Genomic DNA, 19,717 nt, shown 5'->3' with positions numbered 1-19,717 from the left:
GCTGGCAAACCAAAATGATCCAGTGGTAAGAGAACCAGTATTGTGTACTAGATTGGGCAATGGAGTTGGAATTAGGAACAAATTTTGCCTCAGCACTTGCTAGGTATGTGTCTCTGGGAAACTTTCTGTACATTAGAGTGGGGACTGCCTTCTGGCTTTCTTTGTATTCTTAGAACTTAGTACAGTGCCTGGCAGACACATAGTAGGCCCTTGATAAATGTTAATTGTCTTGATTCATTTTCCTTATCTATAAAATGAAAGGATTTTTTTTTTAATTTCCTGGCTTCTAAGGTCTCTCTTCAAACTCTAAATCTAACATACAAAAGAATATTTCTTTTATTGTATAGTTAACAGTGACAAGAGATTTTTCTTAATTAAATCTTCCTGTACTGGGTAAGATAAAAATGATCTAGATTATACAGAAATACAGATTTAGCTGTATAAAGAATTTTCTGAACATAGTTAATTGGTCATTGTATGTGGAATAAGGTCTCTAATTGAATGTCATTGGAATCTGTTCTTGACCTTACACAATTTAACAATTTAAACAATGACATGGATATAAACATAAGATAAAAATAATTCGCTAAATTATCAGATACTACAAAACTAAGAGACAGCTAGCATGTGATTTAATAATCAGAATGTTAAAATAAATCCAGCTTGGCTAAATATCCAGTCAAATCTAATCAGGTGAAACTTGAAAGAAATGAGATAACTGAAACTGAGAGAGATTATAACTTGCCCAAGACTGCCATGTAGTAAAAACAGAACATGGATTCTAACATAGATTCTTTGATTTAAAATGTGGTACTCTTTAGACTGAATCATGCAGTGTCTCTTCAATTGCCAAAGTAATGTAGAGTGCCTCACATCCAATTAGGTATCATCCAATTATTGTCCGTATGTACTGCCAAGAAAGTAGAGTGATGAGTTTTGCCTGCCCAAATTCCCTCAAGATTTCTCAGTCTTCAGAACTTTTAACCTTCTCTCACTAGCAACAAAGTACACCACAATAGTTGTATACAACTGATCCATGATAGACATGTAAGCCTTGAATTCTGGACATTAATAATCAAGTAGAAACCTTGGCCCTGAATTTTTCTTTTTCCTCCATTGTGATATTCTTATCAACAACAGATTTCTTCTATTTTTTTTTTCCCAAATAGTTGGTCCTTGACAGACTGTTATTTTATTACTGGGCAGGTTACAACACTGATTATGCAATTTAGCATTCTCTAACTTATTAACCTATATCAACTGTACAAACTTATGTTACCAATTTCACTATAACTATTGTCTTATTAACTTAATACCATCCTTCTATTATTAGCCCGTTTGTCCTCCATAATTCTGATCCCAAGAATATATACTACTAATCTTTCATCCATAATCACAAATCAAAGAATCAACCAAGCAACAAGCACTTATTAAGCGCCTATTTGCACAAGACATTGTGCTAGGTATTGGGGATACAAAAAAAAAAAAAAAGATTAATTACCTGCCCTCCAGGAGCTTAGCTTTAGGAGTAAAGAGAATTAACTTCCACCTACTGCAATCCCCATAACTTACAGATAATAAGCATGAGGTCCAGAAGGAGTAAAGGATAACCCCAAAGTCATAGGTTTTCAAACTCCAAATTGGGTTTTCTTATCATTTCATCATACTATGTCCCCTGTTTTCTGCAGTAAAGAAGTTGCAGAGGCTGGTTTAGGTTTAATGTTAAGAAAAATTTCCTCACATTTAGAGTTGTCTCAAAGTGGTATAGTTTGCCTTAAGAGACAATGGCTTTCCATCATTGAAAGTCCTTAGACAAACATTGGATGAACACTAACAGGAAAGGTTGTTGTCTCTTTCTGGAACAGCTTGGTCTAAATAGCCTTTAAAACACTTTTCATCTCTGCAATTTTTTGGCATGATTTTATTTTGTGATTGTGATTTTATTAATATTTTAGGTAAAAAAATTTTAAAAGAATATGATTAAGTACATGAACAAAAAGAGTCTAAATTTTCTAGGCATTAGTGAAGATTGTAGTAGTCAGAGAAACCTTTGTAGAAAAAGCATGGTCACATGGGTACATGGCTGCCCCCAGTTCTCAATAATTCCTGGGTAATTTTAATAAAAATAATGACTCACAGTTTAATAGTACTTGAAATTGTCCTATCCTTATAATAGCCTTTTGAGGTAAATATTCCTAGTTTTACATTTGAGAAAAGTCAAAGGGGTTTAGAGACAACTAAAATCATACAGCATTTAGGATGGCACATCTTGTTAACTACAAGTCCAACACTGTTTCCTTCTTTCTGCTTCCTTTACTGAGTTAGTAATTCATTTTTTTTTCATTTATTCATCCATTCATTACACCAAGCTATGTCATCGACATTGGTGATTAAATAGACATGGTGGTAGAGATTAGTTCTGAGTGTGTAATACTGGTAGAATAATGAAGAGTGTGAATGAGAAGTAATGTGACACGTGACTGAGGAAGAAAGAAAAGAAAGAAGATAGGAAGGAAGGATAGAGGAAAGAAAAGGAGGGGGAAAAAGGGAGGGAGGGAGGAAAGAATGAAGGAAGGAAGGAAGAAAATGAGGAAAGGGAAGAAGGAAGGAAGGAAGGAAGAAAATGAGGAAAGAAGGAAGGAAGGAAGGAAGAAAATGAAGAAAGAAGGAAGGAAGAAAGGAAGAAAATGAGGAAAGGAAAGAAGGAAGGAAGGAGAAAATAATTTATTAAGCACTTACTATTTTAATTTACTAAGCATCTATTATATTAAATGTGTTAAGTGTTTTACAAGTATTATCTTATTTAATACTTCTAACAATCTTATGAGGTAAATACTATTATTATTCTCTTTTTATAGGTGAAAAAACTTAGGCAGACTGAGGTGGAGTACATTGCCCAGAATCACAAATCTAATATCTAAGATCTTTCTGATTCCCAGTTAATTACTCTATCCACTATGCTACCTAACTTCAGAAAAGAAAAGGGAGAGACAAGAAGAAGGAATGAAAAGGAGAGACAGAGACACAGAGACTTAGTGAGAGATAGAGACAGAGAGAATAACTGGGAGAAGGACACCTGGGCAATAATTTTGTGTAAAGGACAGAGAATAAATGCATCTCCAGACGTTAGAAGCCGGATAGCTTATATTTGATTCTTGCTTTGAATGAGCTTGAGGAGAATTACTTCCTGGGCAAAGGCACATGTACATGTACATATGTATGTATGGATTCACATGTTCATACTTATATGTGCATTCTGTGTATGAATATATGTATATTTGTGGGTATGTATATACACAATATACATACAAATAAATCATATGTCTTTAAATATATACCTAAATGTGTGTACATACACAAACATATACACACACACATGGGTGGAATCCTGAGAAACTGAATGTAGGCTCTGGACCCTGGCGTCTATCGGGCTGGCAGCAATGATAACAAAGTCCTGTCGGGTTCTGCTCATCCAAATAGAACATTTATGAATTGTCTGTAGTTTCAGGGCCTGTGACTTGGTTGGAGATAGTGCAAATGGATCTAAACTTCAGGAAGTGAGATCAGCTTTTCTGTGAGGAGATCCAGGAGGGATGAAACTGGGTGGGGTGTGTGGTGCCCTAGAGCCCCAGAGTAAATAAGGGAACAATTTATCCGTCCTTCCTGTGTATGCAAATTACAATTTGTTCTGAAGAATCCTTCCCCAGTTTTATATCATTTGCAAATGTGAGAAATTGTTTCTACAACAGGTGTGCATGTTCATTTTCCAGGTGCATAACCACAACCACCTCTATTAGAGCTATCCCCAGGCACTCATAGCCTGCAGTAATATCTTTTCAACATGGAAACATTCATTTTTATTTTAATTAGAAAAGCTAGGATATCTCTCTATATATAATACATGTGTATATATATACAAATATATACATACTATGTATGTATACACATATATAATACATGTGAATTTACATATATACATTCTTGTATTATACATATTTATTTTGCTCTTATCAAAAGTTCAAATATTTTAAGGTTCTTGAGATACTTAGACTTTTAAGCTTGCTTTATTTTCCTTTTCAAATATTACCATTGAGATTAACTGTCAAGTTCATAATTCTCTAGAATGATCAAGTTATTAAGACATATGAAGGAGGCACAGCTTCTGAGACAATTTCTGTGGTGAGACTATGTCTGTGTTCAGTTCTAGACAGATTTGTAAAAGGATGTCCATTGATCAGTAGAATCTGAATGACCATCACGAGGCAGGCTTTACTGGGGATTCTTTGGGGGTATGAGTGGGACTAAATGGTCATTGAAGTCTCTTCTAATTCTGAATTTCTGTGATTTGCAATTTTGATTTCCAATGTTATCAGTTCATTGCTATGTACTTGCATTCAAGTAAATTGGGTCTAATGGGTATATATCAGAAGATTAAAGGTTTTCACAAGATCAAAGTACTTCAGGGATTAGCTGATCCATCTGAACATTTCAACCCATCCCTTACCTCCCACCCCAACACCCCCCACACACACTCTTAGCACTTTAAAATAAAGAGAAATGATTTGCTTGATATTTCCATGGCAACCTAAGATACAACTCTAGGTGGGCTAATTCCAAATTCATTCCTCCTTGTATAGCGTTTACTCCCTGGCCCTCACGGCCTAAGAATTCCGGGTAAATTGGATTTCATCCTCTCTCAGATACCCTTAAGAGGATTGGGGTATCTTTGCATTGGTACTAGCCCCTACTGATAGTGATCCCTCAAGTTTAGCAGGGAATCCACTTCATCCTTGCCCCATTAAGTCACTAACTGTCAAATTACAAAGAATATTTACAAAGAAATATTTACTTCAAAAACTATCACAAGCATACAGATTTCCTCCCTTTCCCCTCAACATGCAGGAAACATAACCTTTGACCACTACTGCCATTATCTTCGACTCTGGGAAAGGGAAAGGGAATAATAACTCAGTTCCTATAGTTCCCATAGCCCTACTTCCAAGTACAAACCCTCTATAGGGTCATTCTAACTCCTCAGAGCTTCCATGCTGGGATAGCTGGCCATAATATCCCACCTGAAACGTTAGTTCCAAAGTTGCCATTGTTCAAACTACCCATCCAGTGGGGGAAATCCAGCACATGAAACTGAGAAGGATGAATAACACAACAGAAACTTAGAAGTGGGGTAAAAGAAATGAAGCAAGGAGAGGAATTTCGTCCTCCTCACCAGTTCAGTCCAGTTCAGTTCAGAACCTGCAATGGAGGTAAACTGTAATCTTCATCTTCTGGAGTCAACAAGAAGGAACACAGAAAAGAGGGCTAGAAAGAGAGTTCATCTCAGTTTAACCGTTTAAAAATATCTACTTTGCCTACACTGTCAAAGGATTCTACACGGCTTCTATATCACAGAGGCTCCAAGTCAGGTGACTGGACACATCCAGACAAGCCTCCTTATAATTCTTTATCTATAGTCATTATTTTGATTTTATTACCCTATAAGGGTAGAGCTCCATATTGGTCACACTAGAAGATACTGTTTCTTGCCCCTTAAAGAGTTTACAATCTGAGACAAAAGAATAGGTACATACACTAATAAATATATGCATAATATTATAATATATGTGTAATATTATATATAATAATATCATTTGACTTTGTCAAAGACTGAAAAGCTAATATGAGAAAACTGCTTTCAAAAAATTCAGATCAATGACTTACATGAACTGATGCTAAGTGAGGTGAGTAGAACCAAGAGAACATTATACACAGCAACAAGATGGTTTTGGCTTTTTTTTTTTTTTTTTTCAATAGTGAGATGATTCGGGCCAGTTTCAATGGACTTGTGATGGAGAGAGCCATCTGCATCCAGAAAGAGGAACATGGGGACTGAGTGTGGTTTACAACATAGTATTTTCACTTTTTTTTGTGGTTGTTTACTTGTGTTTTTTTTTTTTCTTTCTCATATTTTTTTACCTTTTTGAACTGGTTTTTCTTGAGCAGCATGATAATTGTGGACATATGTATAGAAAAATTTCACATGCTTAACATAGATTGAATTATTTGATTTCTAAGGGAAGGGATTGGAGGAAGAGAGGGAGAAAAAACTGCAACACAAAGGCTTTGCAGGGGTGAATGTTGAAAACTATTTATGCATGTGTTTTGAAAATGAAAAACATTAAAATTTAAGAAATTATGGTGCTCAGAACTGAACCTAGCACTCTCAGAGTAGTCTCCTTAGGGCAGAGAACAGCAGGACTATTACATTCACCAGTGGCCTGCCTTTTCAGTTCTTCTAGGGCAAAGCCAGATGGTTATTCTTCTTTCCAAGAGGCTGAGTTCATTAATTCAAATAGAATTTCTAATTTCTATCTAGAAGTAAAGGCCTAGGAATTCAAATACAACTTCTCTTCAGGGGAGAGTTGTTTGGATAGACAAGTTCCCACTAGCCAATGAACTCAACTTTCCTGTATAGTCTGTGGTGTCTGCCATTGGACGTATTTGACATAATTTCATTCCCTTTTTAAGGCTGCAGTCCAAGAGGTTTCATACTTCAATCATCTTCACTAAAATGACAACGGGTAATTTTAGCATCTGGGCCTAAGGTACTTCCTGCATCATTTCAAATTTTAAGTGCATTTTAATCATCTTGGTCATCAATTATCTCACTTTAGTATATAGCTCATAGTTCTATGTAGCTTTAAGATTTATAATACACTCTCCTCATAGATGTCCTTTAAAGGTAAATAGTATTATCACCCCCATTTTACAGTTGAAAAAAGTGAAGTAAAGACAAACCAAATGACTTTTCTAAGATCATACAAACATTTAACAATGAAGTTTGAATCCAAGTCTCTTGACTTTAAATCCATTGCTCTTTATAAAACATTACCTTATATATCACACACATAAAGAACTTACCACTGCAAGCAAACTTCACTTACTAAGGAAGAATGACATATTTCAGGTAATTGAACTTTACTATTAAATGAGAATTATATCTGAATTCACCAAACATTTTGACAAGTTAGACTATTGAGCTGAATATAATAAGAATTATATTCATTAAGGGGGAAGTGTAGGCTTATGCATGGTTTCAAAAAAATTCAACTTTACAAAAAAAAATTCAACTTTATAAGTTCAAGGAGAGCAGAGGCATGGATTAAAAAAAAAAAAACAGATTGAGAAAGATCTTGACCTTTAGGAAATAATATATTTGGTTTCAAAGCTTTTGGAGATACTGGCCAACCAATTTTTAGGACTTCTTATTTTCAATCATTGCTTCTTGTAAAGTCCGGACTAACTCCCTGGAGGCCTCAGGATCAGCCAAAGTCAGGATAAGTAAAAGTCCTTGGTCTTCAAGTGGAAAAAGGAAGGAGACAGACAAACTGCCAGGAGTTTTGCCAAAGATCTCTTCACGATTCTGGAGTCCAAAAGCGTCTTCTTGTCTTCTCAGGCTCAGTTGCTTCCAGCAATCTGGGCTTCTTGCAACTGCTGGGATCATGACCAAAGATCTGAGTTCTATTCAGAATGTTTATACGCATCAAAATGATTGAAGAACTTTAAATGGGAAGCAGAGTAAAAAAAAGAAAATTGTAAGACATCTACCAAGAAAAGAATAAGTAAACAGATATCTCATTGTACTTCTAGAAGCTATTTTTAAGAGAGAGACAGAGAGACAGAGACACACATACAGAGAGACAGAGAGAGACAGAGAAAGAGAGAGAGAGAGAGAGAGAAGAGAGAGAGAGAGAGAGAAGAGAGAGAGAGAGAGCGCTTTCTTGGAATGTTTCAAATGCCTCTCATTTACAGAATGTCCATTTTTGGTTATTAATTGTCAGGATCAGGTTTACAGATTCTGACTCAAAAGCATACACAACATCAGGAAGAATAAAAATGGTTAATGATGTAATACTGGGAAAGTAACAGAAAGATTGTTTTTGTATCTGATTAATACACCAAATAACTTCACTGGAGAAAGCAATTGCATGAAGTTTCAGTGAATTTCTTACAAGCCATTTCATAAACTGTTAAAAATCTCAAGACCTGATTGCAATTTCATTTCAATACTCAAACCGTAATACTCTGACCTGGGAAGTATGATACTGCCCAAACAGTGAGCATTCGCTAAGTGCTTACTCTCTGCAAGCTAAGCTCTGGGGATTCAAAGAATGGCAAAAGTTAGTCCCTACTGACAGAGAGCTCACAGTCCAAAGCAGGTAGCAATATGCAAACAATAAGTAATAACATTTAGCATTTATATAGCACTGAAGGTGTGCAAAGTGCTCTACGGATCTCATTTTATCCTCACCAATAACTTGTAAGGGAGGTGTTATTACTATCATTGCCATCTTACAGACTCATGTCTTCCTGAGTCCAAGCCATCCACAGAGCTCCCCGGTTGCTCCTACACTGAGACTAACTAAGGTTACTTTGTTCAGTCATACAGAAAGAGGCTGCTAAGAAGGTGGTGCCATTGATGGAGAATCCTTATCACCTGCAGGACCAAATTCAACATCTGTAGTGGTCAAAGCCCTTCATAAGCTAGTCCCCACTACCGCCATTACTGTCCCCCCTCCCCCTCACACCTTTCTAAGTCTCCTCATACCTTATTCCCTGCCAGGTCCACTCCATTCACTGACATGCTCTCCAGGCTGTTCTACAAACAAGGTATTTTCTCAGCTAGAGAATTTTCTCTGGCTTTCCCCCATGTTTGGAAGGCTCTCTCTCCTCATCTCCACCTCCTGTAATCCCAGCGAAAAAACAAACTTTTATAGGAAGCCTTTTAACTTCAGAGCCTTCTTTAATCATTTCAATTTTTCCTATAGATTGCTTGTGTTTACATATTTATTTGCTTGCTGTAGATATTATAAGCTCCTTGAGGGAAGGAATAGCCCCAACTCTTTTTGTATCTCCATTGCTTAGCACAAGGCTTGGGACTTAATAAAAGCTTATGGACTGTCAGACACTATCTTCCTTTGGAGAGAGGAGCAGCCTTTGTTCAAGTACTAATCAATTCCTGGACATGAAATGAAATGAAGGAGGCATATGTCATGGAGTTAAAAGAAATTGAAATCTAGGAGAGCCACCTGGGCACCTTGTGGTTCCTGCCTTCATCAGCATGTCTGCTTTTGTTTGCATAATCTGATCATTGGTTCTCTAGAGAATTTTTATTTTATTTTATTTTTTTGCAATTCTCTTGGGGCTCCAGCTAGGGGCCACTGAGAGCTGTACTTGGGAGTGACTGTCCCATGTTATGCTGAGGATATTGGAACAGGTGCTGATGTAGGAGACCACAGTCGGGGAAGTGGTCAGTGGGGTGCTTTGACAAGAAAGCATTATGCTTTCCTGTGTCACTTTGAATAAATGCTCTACAAGTAATGACAATTTAAGTTCCTCAAAGTCAGGAACTGTTTCAATTTTGTCTTTATATTTCCAGTGTTTAAAAAGAGCCCCAACACACACACACACACACACACACACACACACACACACACACACACACACAGATTTTTTTAAAAAGTCATATACTCAAAAAAATAAAACAATTCATGCAAAAACAGCATTGCCAATAAAAGCAACTCTGAGAAAATTTAGAAATCTGATTATGAAAACAAAAACAAAAAGTAAATAAAAAACAACAACAACAACAAAAAAGAAATCTGATTATGATAAGTCATGGTTTATAACCCAGACTAAAAATGAAACACCCTAGTCATCATTCTCTTCCTTCCTACCTTTTTCCCTTTTTCTTTCTTTCTTTCTTTCTTTCTTTCTTTCTTTCTTTCTTTCTTTCTTTCTTTCTTTCTTTCTTTCTTTCTTTCTTTCTTTCTTTCTTCTTCTTCTTCTTCTTCTTCTTTCTTCTTCTTCTTCTTCTTCTTCTTCTTCTTCTTCTTCTTCTCTTCTTCTTCTTCTTCTTCTTCTTCTTCTTCTTCTTCTTCTTCTTCTTCTTCTTCTTCTTCTTCTTCTTCTTCTTCTTCTTCTCTTCTCTTCTTCTTCTTCCTTCTTCTTCTTCTTCTCTTCTCTTCTTCTTCTTCTTCCTTCTTCTTCTTCTTCTTCTCTTCTTCTTCTCTTCTTCTTCTTCCTTCCTCCCTCCCTCCCTCTCTTTCTCTTTCTTTCTTTCTTTCTTTCTTCTTCTTCTTTCTTTCTTTCTTTCTTTCTTTCTTTCTTTCTTCTTCTTCTTTCTTCTTTCTTTCTTTCCTTCCTTCCTTCTTTCTTTCTTTCTTTCTTCTTCTTCTTTCTTTCTTTCTTTCTTTTCTTTCTTCTTCTTCTTTCTTTCTCCTTTTCTTCCTCCCCCCCCCTTTGTTTCTTCTTTCCTCTCTTGGTTTCAAGTTCTCTTCCACAAAATAACTAATATGGAAATGTTTTACATGATTGCATATGTATATATATAACCTATATCAGATTGCTTACCATTTCAGGGAGGAGGAAGGGAGGGATGAAAGGAGAGAATTTAGAACTCAAAAGTTGAAAAAATAAATTATTAAATATTGTTTTTACATGTAATTGGGGAATAAATAAAATATAATTTGAAAAATGAAGTGCAATCCTATTGTCACTGGAAAGTTAAAAGGACCAGCCTTGAACATACCAGAGAATGATTGTTTAGGAACACTTAGCACAGGAAGCTGTCACAGAGTTTTGCAGATCATCCTTTTCTTTACTTCTTTCCCCTGTCCAACACCAACATATTTTTGGAAATTGAACAAGTTGTTTCAACATTGCAATAATTAAAAAGCAATCACCAGTAAAAAGCAAACACATTAAATGAAATTCATGTGATATGTGGAGATTAGGAGTGTGTCTGTCTTTAGTTGGCAGACAAAAATTTATTTTTAAAGTAGAGTGTGTGTCTCTGTATGTCTTTCAGTATTCAGTTACCGCCTACTAAAGGGCTTGGGAACTGTTCCATAAAAACATATTCTTCACTCTTAGACACACATCATCTTGAGAGCAACTTGTGAGTGACATGATCAACAGCTGTCTGCAGATCAATAAGGGTAGTTACATTGTCTGAATAGAGTACTAAGCTTGGAGTAAGGAGGACTCATCTTCCTGAGTTCAAATCCTGTTTAAGACACTTCTTAACAATAAATGGACAGACACCAAAAAGTACCAGGAGATCTGTGTGCTGCACTCAGTCTGATGCAGTAAGTTGTATGAAGGGTTGATGAGAAAAAGTGGCCTGAAGGTCAAGACCAATGTCAGGATTCATTTCTTTTTTTTCATGATAGAATTCACTTGAAAGTGAATTGAAAGTAAAAACACTAGAAGGTGTTTTATTATTTCAAAATGAACATTGGAATATTTGCTACTATAAAAGTCACAAAAGTTCTGAATTTCAGAATTTCCAGAATTAGAAGTTATGTGTTCTAATTTGTCAGAGAAGCAAGGAAGAAAGAAAAAGAGAGGAGAGGAGGGGGGAAAGGGGGAAAGAGGAGAAGAGAGGAAAGGAGGAGAAAGATCAGAGTAAAGGAGAGGAGAGGAAAGAAGAGAAAAGGAAAGGAGAGGAGAAAAGAAGAGAGAAGAAGAAAAGAGAGGAGAGGAGAGGGAAAAGACAGAAGAGGAGAGGAGAGGAGAAGAGAGGAGAGAAGAGAGGAAGGAAGAAGAGAGAAGATGAAAGGAGAGCAGGGGAGAAGAGAGAAGAGAGAAAGAAAGAGGGGAGAAAAGGGGAGAGGAGAAGAGAGAGAAGGAGAGAAGGAGAGAGAGGAAAGAGGAAGGGAGGGGAAAAGAAAGAAGAGAGGAAAGAAGAGTAGAAGAAAAGAGAGGAAGGCAGAGCAAAAGAGAAGAGGGAAAGAGAGAATGGAAGAGAGGAGGGGAGAAGAAGAGAGAGAAGAAAGGAGAGGAAAGGAGAACAGAAGAAAAGAGAGGAGGGCTGAGGAGAAGAGAAGGGAGAGAAGAGAGGAGGGAAAAAGAGAGAAGATGAAAAGAGAGAGCAGGGGAGAAGAGAGAAGAGAGAAAGAAAGAGGGGAGAAAAGGGGAGAGGAGAAGAGAGAGAAGGAAAGAAGGGGAGAGGGGAAAGGGGAGGGGAGGGAAAGAGAGAGAAGAGAAGAAAGAAGAGCAGAAGAAAAGAGAGGAGGTCAGAGGAAAAGAGAGGAGGGGAAGAGAGAATGGAAGAGAGGAGGGGAGAGAACAGAGGAGGAAAGAGAAGAGGTAGAGGAGGGGAGAAAGGAAGAGAGGAGAGGAGGAATGAGGAGAGGAGAAGGAAGGAGAGGGAAGAAGACAGGAGAGACAGAGAGAAGGGAGGAGTTGATTCATCATGTTCCTTAACACAATACTTTAGCCATGATCTGGCAAAGATATAACCTAGCAAAGTTATTACTTCACTCATTTTAACTATGGACTTTTATTAATGGAGCCAAAGATTGCTTCAGCAGTGATTGACTGTGAAGAAACCAAATCACAGGGGTTAGAATGAATCTACATAATATGACTAAAGAGCAGGATTGTTCTCCTCTGTGTTATACCTTTCCCATACTGTTAAAATATATGAATCACATCTTCTCATTATTCTGATTCATAGTTATGATACTTTTAATTCTTTTATGTTACTTATAACAGAAATCCAATTGGAGGAGATTGCCATTTTTGAAAATGAAATAAACATTTATTGCACACCTACTGTGAGGAAGCACTGTGCTACATGATTTACAGATATCTCATTTCACTCTCACAGCAACCACATAAGGTAGATATTTATTTATGTGTATATATATATATATATATATTTTTTTTTTTTTTTTTTTTTGAGGAAACAAGTGAAGTGACTTGCTCCATTGTCACATAGCTAGTAAGTGTCTAAGGCTAAATTCGAACTTGTTGCCCGGTGCTCTTTCCACTGTGTCATTAGCTGCCTCACATTATTTGAGAAAGAATACTGGAACAGGCATTGGGTATTAATTGTCTGATTATGTATTAATGGTCTGTGCAATGTTCTTCATATCACTTAACTCCCAGAAACCTCTATTTTTTCATTTGAATTATGAAATGCGATGAGGTTCAAAGGAGAATCTAGATATGAAACTTCTTGGTAAACTCTAAATTATTCAAGTAAAGAAGTCACTGTTATCATGAAACATAAACTCCTTAAGAGCAGAAATTGTTTCATTTTGTGTGTTTTTATCCACAGAGTTTAGAACAGGGCTTGGCACATAGCTGGTGCTTTAGAAGTATTTATTGATTCATTAATTAATTTTCCCCATCACTATCATTCTCTAGCAAAATGGGAAATAAGGCAAGAGAAAAGGAAAAGAAATCCCAACGAAAATTTCCTTAGAATGACACTTCTTATAGCTAAATAGAATTTCAAAAGATCAATTGTCTCAACCCTGTGCTTTCAAGTAGGTAGTATTATCTCCATTTTACAGAACAGGCAACTAACACTCAGAGAAATATGTCCAGAGTCAAATGCCTATTAAATGAAAGAGCAAGACCAGAATCTAGGCCTTCTAACTTCCAGGCTAGTGTTCTCTGCAAGACATTGCTGCACCTAATACATCCCACTCTGCTTCATTTGTCCAGTGATAAATAGCGCTGTCTCCTATATTGCTTTGTGCTGTGAAAGCATTTTAGTTTCACACAAGGACCAGCAGGTGAACTTTAGAACAGGAAGGATTCAATCCTGATAGCCTGAGGTACTTAGGTCTTTGTTTACTAGTATAATTCAAGGATACACTAGCTGACATTTATATAGGACTTCAAGATTTGTAAAACACTTTATTTTTTTTCTTTCATTTGATCTAGAATACAGCCCCGTGAGGTCATTTCTAGCATTAACCCCATTTGCCTTATTAATAGAAATTTTGGCTCAAGAGCAGCTAAGTGAAGCAGTGGATAGAGTGCCAAGCCTGGAGTTAAGAAAGACCTGAATACAAATACAGCCTCACACACTTGTTGCATATGTGATCCTGAGCAAGTCACTTAAATCTTCTCCTGTAAAATGAATTGGAGAAGGAAACAGTTAAAACCTCAAAAGGGATCACAAAGAATCAGACATGACTGAAAATGTTTAATCAGAATAAGTGAGCCATCCATGCTCATAGGTGAGAGAGTGAAATTTGAATTTGTGCCCAAGCCGTCTCTTTCTGCTGCAAACTACTAGGTTTATGAGCAATGGGGATCATCAATTTAAAATTAGGAGTAAAACAAAAACTAAGAGCCAATGGAGTCCAAAACTCTTGTTTTACAAATGAGATTATGGAAGCAAAATAAATGAGAGGAAGTGATTTGTTCCAGTTCACTTTGAACTCAGATCATCTGACTCCAGATTAAATGCTTTGTCCATTTATCACAATGATTTACATGTCCTAAGAGAGCCTATGTGGAATCAGGCCTCCAGAGTAGAAGGGAAGATATGTAGGTTTGGTCCCGGTCCTGGTATGAGTTGCAAATTACTCCATTTCTCTAGGCCCCCATCTTTTCACCTTTAAAATAAAGAATAAATGGGTAGATAACAGGCTATAGAAGATCCCTACCAGCTCTAGCATCCTATGGTTGCTATGGCACCCTGATACTCCTAAAGTAGAGGAAACAATAGCTAAAAGCACCAGCACAATGGATCAGCCCAGTGCCTAAGGCCTATTTAATGGCCTTTTAATTATTTTCTTTCTATTAAATGAAAGAGCAAAACCAGAGTCTAGACCTCCTAACTTCCAAGACACTGCTGCACCTAATACCTCCCCCTCATTTGCCTCTTCCCTCCAGGAATATAGGAGTGAGATAAATGGGAATCAGGATTACAGACCACAAACAGACATGCAGAAGTCCTTAATACTTAAGTCTCTCTCTTAAGAGTTCCATAGTTGATAAGTTTTCAAGACCAAAGATATTTGAGTGAATAATCCTACACAGAAGCAATAAAGACAGAACAACCCAACACTTCTAGGGTTCTCTCTCCTAATACCTGGAATTCGGCCATAGAAGGCAGAAGGGACTTAACAGGAACTCATTTCATTATCTACTGCGGTAAAAGTATGCTTGGATTTATTTCCCTTCTTAGTTCTCTAAAGGAAAACAATAGAGTTTGGAATGAGAAATGAAATTCCTTTGTCTTTTTAACAATTATAACAGCACAGAAATTTTCAATTCAAAATTAGCTGAGATGTTATATAATCCAATCCTTTTTCCTCACCCCACTTTCATTGCATCACTTGCCCTGTACAATTCCAGACTGATGGTCACACTGTGTTCCACTTACATACATTTACAGTTTTGGGGAGTTCACTGTTTAGAGCAGCTCATTCCATTTCTGGTTTCTTCATTTCCTCCTCAACACACTGACACTCTGCTCATGTTGTGTTTTCTCCCAACTTCCCTGATTATCCCCATCCCCATAAAAAAGATTTCTCTCATGTTCATTTCTTTTTGATGCTCCTCACACTTGACATTCTATTCCCCAGCTCCCTACCTTTGAAATTGTTGATCCCATGTCTATAAAACACTCTCTTCAGAGCTCTGCCTCCTGGTTTCCCTTGCTTCCTTCAAGATTCACACCAATTTCTACCTTTTGCAAGTGTCATTGCCCAGCCTTTTCCTCTCCCCTGTTCCCATTGCTAATCCAGCCTTTTGAGACTGCCATCTTCCCTCTGCTCAGGCAGCTTTAATGATCTTTACATTTCCCCCATATTAAGATATAAGTTGAGGAACACTGTTTTTGCCTTTCTTTGTAGCCCCAATATTTAGCACAGCACCTGGCACATAGTCAGTACTTAATAGCACATACTTGCTGAATTGTTCACTCACATACAAGCACATTCACAAACCTTTCCCTAAAAAGCCCTCTTCCTTCAACATGAGTACAAACCAGTCCTCCTTAAAGCTTTCCCTGACTATTTTTTCCCAAACTGATGTCTCCATTGTCTGTCCTCTCAGGGCACTTTTGGTCTGTACCACATAATTTAGCATTTAATGATATAGTGTCTTGTATTGTTCCCTATTTCACGGAGATTAGTTTTGTCCTACACCAAAGTCAGCCACCAATGACTCATTGTGGTATGGAGGTGACCCTGGGTTCTCAAAAGCTCTGCCTTTAGAAAGGAAATTCTGAAAGGTTCCTTCATACCAGAGACTTCCAGCTTGAGCCCTCTGATAGACTGATTATCCAATGACTGCTTAGGTAAGTTTGATTATTTCAGTTGTATACAACTCTTCATGACTCTACTTGGGATTTTCTTGGAAAAGACCCCGCTATGGCTTGTCATTTCCTTCTTCAGGTCATTTTACAGATGAGGGACTAAGGCAAACAGGATTAAGTGACTTGCCAAGGGTCACACAGCTGGTATCTAAAGCTAGATTTGAATTCAGAAAAATGAATCTTCCTGACTCCAGGGCACTCTATCCACTGTACCTCATGTACTACTGCCCATAAGCTAAGGTTAGTGGTTAGCAACCGGGTGGTGACTTTTCAACCCTAGAAAATTAGAAATACCTGTTACAAAGGGGTTGTGTTGTGCATCCCAGATTGCTGAAGTGTTGAGGCAGTCTTGTCTCTCTAGCCAGATTGCAAAGTCCTCAGAACAAAGACCATGTCATATTTCTTCAGTGTCCAATTCATCACCACATAGGTGCTTTTTAAACATTTCTTTGGTGGTTTGATATATTGTCAATAAGCTCCTAATACTAGCCCCTCTCAGGCCTGGAGTTTAGATCTCATAATTATCTACACTGGCTGCATCTGCTTTGCCAAAGCTAAAAAGTCATCTCTGTTTCAGTTTAGTACATAAGACTATAGAATATTAGACTAGAATATATGTTTGAGCTGAAAGGACCATAAAACTTAGAATGTTAAAGAACATAGGATCTTAAAGATGGAAATTAACCTTGTAAATTTTCTCTTCTAATCCCTCTTTTTATGGATGGGAAAACAGGTTCAAAAAAGTTATTAAATAGTTTACTAAATTCACACAGCTCCTCAGCCAACTCTCCTAACCACAAGTCCAGTGTTATTTTTCACCATGGCTTCTTGCCTTCGTAATTCAGTTAAATTTAAGTCAACAGAACAAGTCCTTATTGATGCTGAATATGTCTTCTTTTGAAGAATATTTCTTTTCAAACAAGCAACCTCCTTCCATAATAATAATGATAGAGAGCATTTATATAGTATTTTAAAGTCTTACAAAGCATCTTACAAATATTATTTCATTTGACTTTTACAGCAATTCAGAGAATTATAACCCCACATTATAGATAAGAAAACTGAGGTTGAGCAGTTAAATGACTTCCCCCAAGTCATATTGAAAATAAGTATCTAAGGCAGGATTAGGACTGAAGTCTTTCTGAGTCCTGATTTAGCACTCTGTCCCATTGTACTACCTCTTGCCTCAGTTTCACAATCCAAAGGTTTCTACTGAGCCAGTACAAGTGCCCATTGAAAACTAAATTGATTTCTATTGGATTGTATTGACCATGAAACATCAACTTCCACAATGTGCTTATAAAAGCAGTAGGCTGGAATCAAGGATAATGCCCGGCTGACTTGAAGTTTCAATCTTGCCATTATCTTCCAATATGATACTTATTACCTATGTGACTCTGCAAGCCATGTAATCTTTCCCAGACTCATTGTTGAGCCATTTCCAGTCATATTCAATTCTTTGTGATCCCCATTTGAATTTGGGGTGGGTTTTTGGGGACAAAAACAATAGAGTGGTTTGCTATTTCCTTCCGCAGCTCATTTTAACAGACAAGGAAACTGAGGTAAATAGATTGAGTCACACAGCTAGTTAAGTGTCTAAGATCAGATCTGAACTCAAAAGATGTAACTTGGTGATGATAATCCCAGCTTTCTATCTATTGTCCCACCTAGGCGCCCTGTGTATAAAATGGAGAATAGAGTTGAAGTGAGAATCAAAAGAAATAATACAAGAAAAGCACTTTGCAAAACTTACAGGGCTATATAAATACTAACTACTATTATTTTAATGCCTCAGAAAATACATTTTGAGTTGATAGAGCTTCTCCTAACATGTACTTTTTTTTAAATGCATCTCATAGCATATGTTCCCCCTCACCAGAAATAGCACTGTCCCACCTTAACCCAGGATGTAGGAGATAGACTTAGATGAAGCATAACTCCATTGCTCAAGGAAGAACTACCTAATGTATGAAAGCATGATGTAATTGAATGTAGCCTACATCTTTTGCATAATGGTTTCTGTGTTTTGCAGCTTTTGCCATTATTTTCATTCTATTTACTTGCAATGGCTTTATCTGGTCTTCTAATCTTGCTGGGTAATAATGATAGTTGAAGCTGTAACTGGAATGGGGCAAACAATTTTTTGCTAAGGTGCTGACATTGGGGTGAAGGAAAATTACCTTCCTACCACCTATACCATATCTTGAGATGCTCATTGAGAATTTTTGTGGAGAGAAGCTATCTCTTCCTCTGGCACAACTAAACCCCCATTTCTATGTTTCTCAGTGCCTCTTCTTACCCACCGACTGTCTCTCATATCCTGCCAGTCACTGTGCTAAGTACTTTACAATTATCATCTCATTTCACCCCCACAAGAGCCCAGAGAGGTAGATACTACTGTTATCTGTATTTTAGAGAGGAGGAAACTGAGGTAATCAGGGTTTAAGTGACTTGCCCAGAGTTATACTATAAATATATGAAGCCTGATTTGACAATTCCGGTGATAACTCACATTTACATATCACTTACAAACTGCTTTCCTGATGACAACTCTGTGAAGTAGATGATCGTAACTCAAACTCATGCAGTGCTTTACAAGGCACCTCTGGCAATCCTGTGTCTCTTTTTCTTCGCTTGGAATGAAATCCACGCTCAGCTCTACATTGTGGAATTCCTAGCATCTCTCAAGGCTTATCTCATCTCCTGTTTAAAGCCTTTTCTGAGCTGCTTCTTCCCATACTCAAATTATTTATATGTGTGTATCACATACATACAACATCAGCTTGTAAATCAGCTAGACAGGAAGCCAAGGCTAGCAGTCTCAGTTTAGCCTTTACTTGAAAAGTGATGAGTTTCTACATCAGCTCCATATACAATTCTATATCCTAATATATTTACACTGGAAATGTAAATTTTTTTGAAAAACTTTTGTTTTTATTTCATTTATTTCAAATTTCATTTATTTCAAAATTGTTAAAAATGTTAAAATGTTTGCTAAGTGAATGTAGCTTACCTTCAATAGAAATTAAACATCCTGTGGGCAAGAATTCCTTAATTATAGTATCCCTGAGCCCCAGGATAATAATTTAGGGAGAGTTTCATAAATGCTCATTGAATTGAGTTGAATTAGTAGTACAAGTAATGGCAGTATCATTTTGTTGATAAATAAACTGAGATTCAAAAAAATGGCCTGATTTGTTCCGAAAGCCAGAATCAGAAAATGAGTTAGTTGGAACTCAGATACAAGTCCTTTCATTCCAAAATTCAGGTGTTTTCCATTCTACCATACTGCTTCCCAAAGGGGTTTAATCCCTGTCAAAGATCATATAACACTTTCTGAACTCTAATTCTAATTCCAAACTATGCACACCACTGTCTATGTCTTTCTCCTCCAGTACCCCAGGACGGGGCCTTGGACAGAGCAGAAAAACAATAAATATTGATTTCTTAGATTATTTTTGCCCATCAGATTTGGAACATTGTTCTTAATTTTCAAAAGGGATATCTAAACAATCTCAGTTCACAAAAAAGCCCCTATTTCTACCATTATTATTTGTTTATTTGTTTTGCCCTGTTGATACCAGAAAA

The sequence above is a fragment of the Antechinus flavipes genome, chromosome 1 (assembly GCF_016432865.1).
Source record: "Antechinus flavipes isolate AdamAnt ecotype Samford, QLD, Australia chromosome 1, AdamAnt_v2, whole genome shotgun sequence".
NCBI classification, from domain to species: Eukaryota; Metazoa; Chordata; class Mammalia; order Dasyuromorphia; family Dasyuridae; genus Antechinus; species Antechinus flavipes.
The sequence above is the reverse complement of the archived record's forward strand: the minus strand, read 5'-3'. Positions refer to the sequence as shown.